This window comes from Heptranchias perlo, chromosome 25 (assembly GCF_035084215.1).
Source record: "Heptranchias perlo isolate sHepPer1 chromosome 25, sHepPer1.hap1, whole genome shotgun sequence".
NCBI classification, from domain to species: Eukaryota; Metazoa; Chordata; class Chondrichthyes; order Hexanchiformes; family Hexanchidae; genus Heptranchias; species Heptranchias perlo.
Window position 1 is genome coordinate 904,261 of NC_090349.1, and position 13,198 is coordinate 917,458.

General features: G+C 44.4%; 1 pseudogene; it reads left to right on the forward strand.

Moving 5' to 3' along the window:
* The window catches only part of LOC137341921 (breakpoint cluster region protein-like), a 743,894-nt pseudogene that overhangs the window by 181,946 nt on the left and 548,750 nt on the right, over positions 1-13,198 (forward strand).

A 13,198-nucleotide genomic window follows, 5' to 3' on the forward strand; every position in this document is an offset into this window, starting at 1 on the left:
TTATCCATTTCTATTTTAAAAGCTACATTGGATTCTGGTTCCACCACATGCCCGGTAGGACGATCTATGTCTTAACAACTCTTTGTGTAAAATAAATTCTCCTAACTTCTCCCTTTTGTTCTTTTGCTGATGATCTTAAATTTATAGTTACCAACTCATTGACCAGTGGATCCAGTTTTTCCCAACTTTCTTTATCAAAGCCTCTTAATTTTGAAATCTCCATCAGATCTCCTTTTAACTGCTCTGTTCTAATGAAAAAGAGTTCCAGTCTCTCCTCATAATTAAAGCCTCTCATCCATGTTATCATCTTAGTGAATCTCTTTGGCTTTCTCTCAATGACCTTGACATCCTTCCTAAAGTAAGGTGCCCAAAACTGGACGCAATATTCTAAGTGTGGCTTCACCAATGGTTTAACATTAATTATTTGCCTTTTTTACTCTATACCCCTATTTATAAAACCTAGGATCCCATTTTTTTTACAACTTTACTGTTTAGTTTCAAAATCTATGAATAAACAATAACTTCCCAAATTGTTTAGGGGCTGAAGGTGATGACAGAGTGGTAATCTCTGCACCATGAATATATTCTTGTAGCCCAACAATAACATTCATTGTATATGATAGCTACCTATCACAGTTATCACAGCAATGGTGTGTCAAACTGCATTCTGCAGAAGTGAGTAACCTTCAGATAAGTGTACTTTCTAATCAGTTAATACATCTTTAGATTGATATACTGTAGTGGCCTTTTTAGGTGAATGTTATAATTTTAATATTGGTGGCCATTTTACATTGAGCAAGGGCTCCATGATAACTATTTGCAGTTTTAAAGTTTATAACTAAATTTGATTACATTTACTCCATCAGTCTTAACTCTGTTTAAAAATTTATTTTTATAATGGGTGTAGAATTTTGTTTATAGATAAACTACTGTGCCAATCTAATAATATTGTTTTTTCTGCTGGTCAGCCAGCCAGTAGATTAATACACTATTTTCATCTGGGACCTGGTTTCAAATCAAACCACAGGGATTGCCCATTAAATTGTCTTTAATGTACTTGAAATGCTTTCTGGAAGGTTTTTACTTCAAGCCCTCGTTCTGCGTCAAAAGCTTGGGCTTTGACTGGACATTCATTTTTGTGTCTCAGCGTTTGGATGGAGCTTTCAGTCACAGAAGTGCATTCTGAGCACGAGCAGTTTTCAGAATTTCCCAGCACGCAATCTGTGCATCAGCATGAGTTGATGTCCCCTCATCTTCAAACTTCAAACAAAGTGGACGTTAAATTCTCACCACTTTATTTCAGGCAAATTATGATGTTTGTATAAAACAATTATTAATAGTAATATTTGTGAATGCTTCATAACTAGAGAATACCAGCTGTGACCAGCAGTACCTGTGATTGTGGTGCCTTTGTTGATAGAAAAAATAGATTGTTTATTCTGTAGAAATTCAGTTTTAAAAAAAAAACTCCTGAATCATTTGAGATTTAAGGAAACTTTTTTAATATAAAAAATTGAAGTCTGTGTAAAACTTTTGAGCAGTTTGATGTAATTTTTATCTGTTTATGGAAATTCATTAAGATGCTCTCTGGGAGCACATAGCAGGAACTTGCATACCAGCAGCCTGTGATTTTCTGTCCATTAGATTCAGTAAATGAAATACCACGGGCTGAAGGTGAATCCTTTTCTGACATGTTCTCTTGGTATGTCCTGGGTCCCCATTCATCAGAAGGTGGTTAGACTCTGCTCCCCTCCAATACTGCCAGATATTAGTGACCCAATATGGCCAGAGTGTTCCCCCAATGCTCCAAAACCCCCTTCCCAGTTCTGCTGGGTCCCAGGACACCCTTCTCATATTCTGTTACCCTCCCCCCAGTACTAAATTGAAGCATGTCTTCCCTGTGTTCATGAACTCCTAGACTGCATTCCCAGTGTTAACTGATTCCAGGACCGTCCAAACCCCTCCAGACCCTGAGGCCTTTCTCCCTGATCCCAGGACTCTCCAGCAGTTATGTTAAATCCCAAAACCTCCCTCTCCAGTGTTCCCAGAATCTCCCCAACCATTTTTCCCAGTACTCCTAGTGCTCCAAGACCCATGGACCCCTCAGACTACTGCTAAACCCTGATACCCTATCATAGTGCTCCCAGATACCAGGGCTGTCCCCAATGCCAATAAGTCTGTGTTGTTGGTAATACTACTTGACATAACTCTTATGGTCCTATAAAACCTCTGACTCACCATCAACAATGTCTCGGGAGATTTGCTATGTATGTATTACATGTCGAGCAATTCTTATAGGCCTTTGCACATACCTCTTTTGAATTTCCAGTAAACTTCTATTAATTTTACTCTAAATAATTCTTACTACAATTATTTTGTAATTCAGCTGATTTCAGGATATTGAAAAATAAAACAGCACTGATCTTACCTGTGGCAGATGTAGTGGCACTGTAGCTGGCCTCAGCATTCCTTAGCTTAGGAGAGGAAGATTAGCTAGTTTCAGATGATTATCCAGTGCTCCTCTGTTGTGAAGTGCATGTAGAGATGTTGGGTGAGTACATGATTGGGTGTGACTATGAGGTCCTTCAAGGTGGATTAATCTTCTGAAGTTTACCATCGAGGCTTGCATATGAACAGTGGTGAGTCGGATGAGGTACTGGAGGGAGGGGCCACTGACACTCATAAAAGCATAAGAAATAGGAGCAGGAGTAGGTCATACGGCCCCTTGAGCCTGCGCCGCCATTCAATAAAATCATGGCTGATCTTCGACCTCAAGTCTACTTTCTCGCCCAATCCCCATATCCCTTGATTCCCTTAGAATCCAAAAATCTACTCAACGACTGAGTATCCACAGCCCTCTGGGATAGAGAATTCCAAAGTTTCACAATCTTCTGAGTGAAGAAATTTCTCCTCTGTCTTAAATGTCTGACCCCTTAACCTGAGACTATGCCCCCTAGTTCTAGACTCTCCAGCTTGGGGAAACAGCTCTCAACATCGACACTGTCAAGCCCTCCAACAATTTTATATGTTTCAATGAGATCACCTCTCATTCTTCTAAACTCCAGAGCGTATAGGCCCATTCTACTTAATCTCTCCTCATAGGACAACTCTCTCATCCCAGGAATTAATCAAGTGAACCGTTGTTGCCTTTAAGTCAAGCATATCCTCCCTTAGATAAGGAGACCAAAACTGTACACAGTACTCCAGGTGAGGTCTCACCAAAACCCTATACAATTGCAGCAAGACTTCCTTACTCTTGTACTCCAACCTCCTTGAAATAAAGGCGAACATACCATTTGCCTTCCTAATTGCTTGCTGTACCTGCATGTTAATTTTCTGGAAACCCAAATCCCTCTGAACAACAACATTTAATAGTTTCTCATAATTTAAAAAAAATCCTGTTTTTCTAGCCTTCCTACCAAGGTGAATAACTTCACATTTCCCCACATTATACTCCACCGTCCACCTTCTTGCCCACTCACTTAACCTGTCTATATCCCTTTGCAGACTCTTTGTGTCCTCCTCACAGCTTACTTTCCCACCTAGCTTTGTATCGTCAGCAAACTTGGATACATTACACTCGGTCCCTTCATCTGAGTCATTAATAGAGATTGTAAATAGCTGAGGCCCAAGCACTGATCCCTGCGGCACCCCACAAGTTACAGCCTGACAAACTGAAAATGACCCATTTATTCCTACTGTTTTCTGTCCGTTAACCAATCCTCAATCCATGCTAATATATTACCCCAAATCCCATGAGCCCTAATCTTGTGTAACAACCTTTTGTGTGGCACCTTATCGAATGTCTTTTGAAAATCCAAATATACTGCATCCACTGGCTCTCCTTTATCTACCCTGCTAGTTACATCCTCAAAAAACTCTAATAGATTTATCAAACATGATTTCTCTTTCTTAAAACTATGTTGACTCTGCCTAATCATATTATGATTTTTTTAAGTGCCCCATTACCTCTTCCTTAATAATGGATTCCAGCATTTTCCCAACGACTGATGTCAGGCTAACTGGCCTGTAGTTCCCTGTTTTCTCTCTCCCTCCTTTCTTGAATAGCGGTGTTACATTTCCTACCTTCTAATCCACTGGGACTGTAATAGAATCCAGTGAATTTTGGAAGATCAAAACCAATGCAGCCACCTCTTTTAGAACCCTAGGATGTAGGCCATCAAGTCCAGGGGATTTGTCAACTTTTAGTCCCATTAATTTCTCCAGTACTTTTTCTTTACAAATATTAATTACTTTAAATTCCTTCCTCTCATTAGACCCTTGGTCCCTCACTATTTCTGGTATGTTTTTTGTGTCTTCGACTGTGAAGACAGATACAAAATATTTGTTTAACGTCTCTGCCATTTCCTTATTCCCCAATATAATTTCTCCTGTCTCAGCCTCGAAGGGAGCCACGTTTGCTTTCGCTACTCTCTTCCTTTTTACATACTTGTAGAAGTCCTAACAATCTGTTTTAATATTTCTTGCTAGTTTACTCTCAATTTCTATTTTCTCCCCTTTTTCAATTTTTTGGTCATCCTTTACTGGTTTCGAAAACTCTCCCAATCCTCAGGCTCATTACTCTTGGCAACATTATATGCCTTTCCTTTTAATCTAATACTATCTTTAACTTTTTTAGCTAGCTACGGATGAATCACTTTTCCCGTGAAGTTTTTATTCCTCAATGCAATGTATATTCGTTGAGAATTATGAAATATTTAGTTAAATGTTCGCTATTGCTCATTTATTGTCATATCTTTTAATCTAATTTCCCAATCAAGCTTCGTCAACTCACCCCTGATACCTATGTAATTGGCTTTGTTTAAGTTTAAGACTCCAGTTCGGACTTATGTATGTCACTCTCGAACTTAATGTGAAATTCTATCATCATATGATCACTCTTCCCCAGAGGATCTCTTACTAGAATCATAGAAATTTATGGCACAGAAGGAGGCAATTCGGCCCCTCGTGTCTGTGCCGGCCGAAAAAGAGCTATCCAGCCTAATCCCACTTTCCAGCTCTTGGTCCATTGTCTTGTAGGTTACGGCACTTCAAGTGCACACCCAAGCACCTTTTCGATGCAGTGAGAGTTTCTGCTTCTACCACCCTTTCAGGCAGTGAGATCCAGAGCCCTACCACCCTCCACTCCCCTCTAATCCTTCTACCAATTACTTTAAATCTCTGCCCCCTGGTCACTGATCCCGATGCTAAGGTAAATAGGTCCTTCCTATCCACTCTATCAAGGTCCCCCAGAATTTTATACACCTCAATTAAATCTCCTCTCAGCCTCCTCTGTTCCAAAGAAAACAACCCCAGCCGATGCAATCTTTCCTCATAGTTAAAATGCTCCAGTCCTGGCAACATCCTTGTAAATCTCCTCTGTACCCTCTCTAGCAGTCACATCTTTTCTGTAATGTGGTGACCAGAACTGTATGTAGTACTCAAGCTATGGCCTAACTAGTGTTTTATACAGTTCACGCATAACCTCCGTACTCTTATATTCTATGCCTTGCCTAATAAAGGAAAGTATCCTGTATGCCTTCTCAACCACCTTATCTACCTGCCCTACTACCTTCAGGGATCTGTGGACATGCACTGCAAGGCCCCTTTGTTCCTCCACACCTCTGAGTATCCTCCCATTTTTTGTGTATTCCCTTGCCTTGTATCATGGAATGTTACAGCCATTCGGCCCATTGAGTCTGTGCCGGCTCGATGCAAGAGCAATCCAGCTCGACCCACTGTCCTGCCCTATCCCCGTAGCCCTGCACATTTTTTGTTTCAAGTACTTCTCCAGTTCCCTTTTGAAGGCCGTGATTGAATCTGCCTCCACCACTCCTGCGGGCAGTACATTCCAGATCCTAACCACTCGCTGTGTAAAAAAAAAAGAAAAAGTTTTTCCTCCTATCACCTTTGGTTCTTTTGCCAATCACCTTAAATCTATGTCCTCTGGTTCTTGACCCTTCTACCAATGGGAACAGTTCCTCTCCATCCATCCTGTCAAGACCCTTCATGATTTTGAATACCTCTATCAAATCTCCTCTCAACCTTCTCTGTTCCAAGAAGAACAATCCCAGCCTCTCTAGTCTATCCACGTAACGAAAGTCCCTCATCCCTAGAATCATTCGAGTAAATCTCCTCTGCACCCTCTCTAAGGCCTTCACATCCTTTCTAAAGTGCGGTGCCCAGAACTGGACACAATACTCCAGTTGTGGCCGAACCAGTGTTTTATAAAGATTCATCATGACTTCCATACTTTTGTACTCGATGCCTCTATTTATAAAGCCCAGGATCCTGTATGGTTTTTTAACTGCTTTTTCAACTTGCTCTGCCATCTTCAACGATTTGAGCCCCCAGATCTCTCTGTTCCTGTATCCCTTTTAGAGTTGTGCCCTCTAGTTCATATTGCCTCTCCTTGTTCTTCCTACCTAAATGTATCACTTCGCATTTTTCTGTGTAAATTTCATCTGCCACGTGTCCACCCATGCCACCAGCCTGTTTATATCCTCTTGAAGTCTATCACTATCCTCCTCACTCCATACTACCCTCCCAAGTTTTGAGTCATCCACAAGTTTTGAAATTGTGCCCTGTACACCCAAGTCCAAGTCATCAATATATATCAAGAAAAGCAGTGGTCCCAGCACTGACCCCTGGGGAACACCACTGTACACTCCCTCCAGTCAGAAAAACAACCGTTCATCACTACTCTCTGTTTCCTATCCCTTAGCCAATTCTGTATCCATGTTGCTAATGCCCCCTTTAGTTCATGGGCTGCAATCTTGATTATAAGCTGACCGTGCGGCACTTTTGAAAGTCCATATACACCACATCAACTGCATTGCCCACATCTACTCTCTCTGTAACCTGGTGCACACTACAGCCTCGGTGCGCCGGCGATGGAGGGAGTGAATGTTTAAGGTGGTGGATGGGGTGCCAATCAAGCGGGCTGCTTTGTCCTGGATGGTGTCGAGCTTCTTGAGTGTTGTGGAGCTGCACTCATCCAGGCAAGTGGACAGTATTCTGTCACACTCCTGACTTGTGTCTTGTAGATGGTGGAAAGGCTTTGGGGAGTCAGGAGATGAATCACTCACCACAGAATACCCAGCCTCTGACCTGCTTTTGTAGCCACAGTATTTATGTGGCTGGTCCAGTTAAGTTTCTGGTCAATGGTGACCTCCAGGATGTTGATGGTGGAGGATTTGGCCATGTGTAATACCATTGAATGTCAAGGAGAGGTGGTTAGACTCTCTCTTGTTGGAGATGGTCATTGCCTGGCACTTGGCTGGCGCGAATGTTACTTTCCACTTATCAACCCAAGCCTGGGTGTTGTCCAGGTCTTCCTGCATTCGGGCACAGACTGTTTCATTATTTAAGGGGTTGCGAATGGAACTGAACACTGTGCAATCATCAGCGAACATCCCCATTTCTGACCACATGATGGAGGGAAGGTCATTGATGAAGCAGCTGAAGATGGTTGGGCCTAGGACACTGCCCTGAGGAACTCCTGCAGCAATGTCCTGGGGCTGAGATGATTGGCCTCCAACAACCAATACCAGCTTGTGCGAGGTATGACTCCAGCCACTGGAGAGTTTCCCCCTGATTCCCATTGACTTCAATTTTACTAAGGCTGCTTGATGCCACACTCGATCAAATGCTGCCTTGATGTCAAGGTCAGTCACCCTCATCTCACCTCTGGAATTCAGCTCTTTTGTCCATGTTTGGACCAAGGCTGTGATGAGATTTGGAGCCGAGTGGTCCTGATGGAACCAAAACTGAGCATCGGTGAGCAGGTTATTGGTGAGTAAGTGCCGCTTGATAGCACTGTCGACGACACCTTCCATCACTTTGCTGATGAGAGTAGACTGATAGGGTGGTAATTGGCCGGATTGGATTTGTCCTGCTTTTTGTGGACAGGACATACCTGGGCAATTTTCCACATTATTGGGTAGATGCCAGTGTTGTAGCTGTACTGGAACAGTTTGGCTAGAGGCACAGCTAGTTCTGGAGCACACGTCTTCAGCACTACAGCTGGGATGGTGTCGGGGACCATATCCAGTGCACTCAGCCATTTCTTGATATCATGTGGAGTGAATCGAATTGGTTGAAGACTGGCTTCTGTGATGGTGATATCGGGAGGAGGCCGAGATGGATCATCCACTCGGCACTTCTGGCTGAAGATGGTTGCAAACGCTTCATTCTTGTCTTTTGCACTCACGTGCTGGGCTCTGCCATCATTGAGGATGGGGATGTTCACGGAGCCTCCTCCTCCCATTAGAAAAGCCTGTCCACCAACTGTAAGGCACAAGTCAGGAATGTGATGGAATACTCTCCACTTGCCTGGATGGGTGAAGCTCCAACAACACTGAAGAAGCTCGACACCATCCAGGGACAAAGCAGCCCGCTTGATTGGCACCGCATCCACCACCTTAAACATTGACTTCCTTCACCACCGGCGCACAGTGGCTACAGTGTGTACCATCTATAAGATGCACTGCAGCAACTCGCCAAGGCGTCTTCGACAGCACCTCCCAAACCCGTGACCTCTACTACCTAGAAGGACAAGGGCAGCAGGCACATGGGAACACCACCACCTGCACGTTCCCCTCCAAGTCTCACACCATCCCGACTTGGAAATATATCGCTGGTTCAAAATCCTGGAACTCCCTTCCTAACAGCACTGTGGAAGAGCCTTCACCACACGGACTGCAGCGGTTCAAGAAGCCGGCTCACCACAACCTTCTCCAGGGCAATTAGGGATGGGCAATAAATGCGGGCCTTGCCAGCGACGCGCACATCCCATGAACGAGTAAAAAAAATTGTCTGCCACCATTCACGACTGGATGTGGCAGAACTGCAGAGCTTTGATCTGATCTGTTGGTTGTGGGATCACTTAGCTCTTTCTATAGCATGTTGCCTCCATTGTTTAGCATGCATGTAGTCCTGTGTTTTAGCTTCAGCAGGTTGGCACCTCATTTTTAGATACGCCTGATGCTGCTCCTGGCATGCCCATCTACACTCCTCATTGAACCAGGGTTGATCCCCTGGCTTGTTGGTAATAGTAGAGTGAGGAATATGCCGGGCCATGAACATTACAGATTGTGCTGGAATACAATTCTGCTGCTGCTGATGGCCCACAGCGCCTCATGGATGCCCAATTTTGAGCTGCTAGATCTGTTCTGAATCTAAACCATTTAGCACGGTGGTAGTGCCACACAACACGTTGGATGGTGTCCTCAGTGTGAAGACGGGACTTCGTCTCCACAAGAACTGTGCGGTGGTCACTCCTACCAATACGATCATGGACAGATACTTCTGCGACTGATAGGTTGATGAGGACAAGGTCAAGTAGGTTTTTCCCTCGTGTTGGTTCTCTCACCACCTGCTGCAGGCCCAGTCTGGCAACTGTGTCCTTCAGAACTCGGCCAGCTCGGTCAGTAGTGGTGCTATCGAGCCACTCTTGGTGATGGATGTTGAAGTCTCCCACCCAGAGTACATTCTGTGCCCTTGCTACCCTCAGTGCTTCCTCCAAGTGGTGCTCAACATGGAGGAGGACTGATTCATCAGCTGAGGGAGGGCGGTCGGTGGTAATCAGCAGGAGGTTTCCTTGCCCATGTTTGACCTGATGTCATGAGACTTCATGGGGTCCGGAGTCAATGTTGAGTGCTCCTAGGGCCACTCCCTCGTGACTGTATACCACCATACTGCCACCTTTGGTGGGTCTGTCCTGTCGGTGGGAGAGGACAGACCATCCCAGAGATGGTGATGGAGGAGTCTGGGATGTTGGATGAAAGGTATGATTCTATGTGTATGGCTATTGCTTGACTAGTCTGTGGCACAGCTGTCCCAATTTTGGCACAAGTCCCCAGATGTGCTCCAGAACTAGCTGCGCCTCTAGCCAAGCTGTTCCAGTACAGCTACAACACTGGCATCTACCTGACAATCTGGAAAATTGCCCAGGTATGTCCTGTCCACAAAAAGCAGGACAAATCCAATCCGGCCAATTAACGCCCCATCAGTCTACTCTCAATCATCAGCAAAGTGATGGAAGGTGTCGTCGACAGTGCTATCAAGCGGCACTTACTCACCAAGAACCTTCTCACTGATGCTCAGTTTGGGTTCCGCCAGGACCACTCGGCTCCAGACCTCATTACAGCCTTGGTCCAAACATGGACAAAAGAGCTGAATTCCGGAGGTGAGGTGAGAGTGACTGCCCTTGACATCAAGGCAGCATTTGACCGAGTGTGGCACCAAGGAGCCCTAGTAAGATTGAAGTCAATGGAAATCAGGGGGAAAACTCTCCAGTGGCTGGAGTCATACCTAGCAGAAAGGAAGATGGTAGTGGTTGTTGGAGGCCAATCATCTCAGCCCCAGGACATTGCTGCAGGAATTCCTCAGGGCAGTGTCCTCGGCCCAACCATCTTCAGTTGCTTCATCAATGACCTTCCCTCCATCATAAGGTCAGAAATGGGGATGTTCGCTGATGATTGCACAGTGTTCAGTTCCATTCACAACCCCTCAAATAATGAAGCAGTCCGAGCCCGCATGCAGGAAGACCTGGACAACATCCAAGCTTGGGCTGATAAGTGGCAAGTAACATTCGCGCCAGATAAGTGCCAGGCAATGACCATCTCCAACAAGAGAGAGTCTAACCACCTCCCTTTGACATTCAACGGCATTTCCATCGCCGAATCCCCCACCATCAACATCCTGGGGGTCACCATTGACCAGAAACTTAACTGGACCAGCCATATAAATACTGTGGCTACGAGAGCAGGTCAGAGGCTGGGTATTCTACTGCGAGTGACTCACCTCCTGACTCCCCAAAGCCTTTCCACCATTTACAAGGCACAAGTCAGGAGTGTGATGGAATACTCTCCACTTGCTTGGATGAGTGCAGCTCCAACAAAACTCACGAAGCTCGACACCATCAAAGATAAAGCAACCCGCTTGATTGGCACCCCATCCACCACTCGAAACATTCATTCCCTTCACCACCGGCGCACAGTGGCTGCAGTGTGTACCATCCACAGGATGCACTGCAGCAACTCGCCAAGGCTTCTTCGACAGCACCTCCCAAACCCGCGACCTATACCACCTCGAAGGACAAGAGCAGCAGGCACATGGGAACAACACCACCTGCACGTTCCCCTCCAAGTCACACACCATCCCGACTTGGAAATATATCGCTGTTCCTTCATCGTCGCTGGGTCAAAATCCTGGAACTCCCTTCCTAACAGCGCTGTGGGAGAACCGTCACCACACGGACTGCAGCGGTTCAAGAAGGCGGCTCACCACCACCTTCTCAAGGGCAATTAGCGATGGGCAATAAATGCCGACCTCGCCAGCGATGCCCACATCCCATGAACGACTAAATAAAAAAAAAATGTTTGTGAGAAGGACTTTGCAGGTTTGATTGGGCCTGGTTTGCCTTTGCCTTTTTCATGTCCGGTGCCTAGTGGTCCGATGCCAGGTGGTTTGTCTGATTTCGTTCTTATGACTTTTTGTCGTGGGATTGTACAACTGAGTGGCTTGCTAGGCCATTTCAGAGGGCAGTTAAGATTCAACCACATTGCTGTGGGTCTGCAGTCACATATATGCCAGACCGGGTAAGGACGGCAGGTTTCCTTCCGTAAAGGACATTAGTGTTCCTGATGGGTTTTTACGACAATCTGGTAGTTTCATGGTCACCATTACTGATACTAGCTTTTTGTTCCAGATTTTTTATTTAACTAACTGAATTTAAATTCCCCAGCTGATATGGCGGGATTTGAACTCATGTCTCCGGATTATTGGTCCAGGCCTCTGGATTACTCGTCCAGTAATACAACCACTATGGTACCGTATCCATAATGATATTTATCCAGATGTGTGGTGAAAAATCTCTTGGTTTGAAGTTTGGAATTTTGTACTTCAATTCTGTTTGTACAATCCAAATGAAATAACTAACGTGGATTTGTTTGATCTATGATTCTCAGCACTGATCTAGCTCTCATCTTCTCTCAATCTTCTTTGGTCCAAAGAAAATAAGTTTAACTCTCCAGGTCTCTCTTCATACCTTGGGTCTCCAGACTGGAGTCATCCTTGTCACTCATCTATAAATCCTTACCAGTATATCAGTGCCCTTTTGTAGTGGAGTGCCCAAAATGGACACAATATTGTGTACTCATTGGTCCTAGAACTACAATCTAAAACCGAATTTGTTTTTCTTATAGCAGTTTCATACTATTAATGAGAGATGAACTACTACCCCTCGGTTTCTCTCTTGATCCATTACCTTTAATGGGTGTCCCTGCCTGCAAACCCCAAATCCATCACACCGCAATTTTCCATATTAACATTGGTCCCATATGTGACAATTCACCTAACTTATCTGAATTGACCTCCATCCTTTTGATTTGGTCTGAATTGCTAACTCCCATACACATTTTTATATCATCTGTGAATTTAAGAATGATTCCACTGAAGCCCTCTTCTAGATCATTAATGAAAATGATGAACAAGAGACACAGTTCTGCGCACATTTTGTTAGGCAGAGATCCTGGGGAGGGGGTGGGTGTCACTGGGGCTGTGACTGGCCTTACCGTACCATTGAAACGGGCTCTATGCATACTTGTTAAAATAAATTCCTTGACTTGGCAGAGCGAATCAGTCATTACTGGCTGCTTTTCATTCCTCAGAGCTAGACTTGAGGCCAAAGTTGCCACATCTGTCTGCACAGCTCAATAAAGAGTCTTTATTTCAAATTTGCTTTGGCTCAGACACTTTCATGAAGAACGCACAATTCTGGAAAGGAGAAAACTCTGCAATAACCTGCTCCAACAAGTTTCTCTTTTTGAAACAGTACTGTACTGTAATTAGGCAACAAAGCACTTCTAAAGTGGTGATCTTGCCAAGAATCAAAGGTCAGTTATTTAGCATCAGTTGATTAAACCATTTTGATCAGTGGCTGAACAGTTTGATCCAAATCCTCACCTCAGACATTTTTGTTGTTGAATTTTTTATTAATAATTGCATTGTTTGACTTACAGGGAGAGGTTAGACAGACTGGGACTTTTTTCCCTGGAGAGTAGGAGGTTAAGGGGTGATCTTATAGAAGTCTATAAAATAATGAGGGGCATAGATAAGGTAGATAGTCAAAATCTTTTCCCAAAGGTAGGGGAGTCTATAACGAGGGGGCACAGATTTAAGGTGAGAGGGGAGA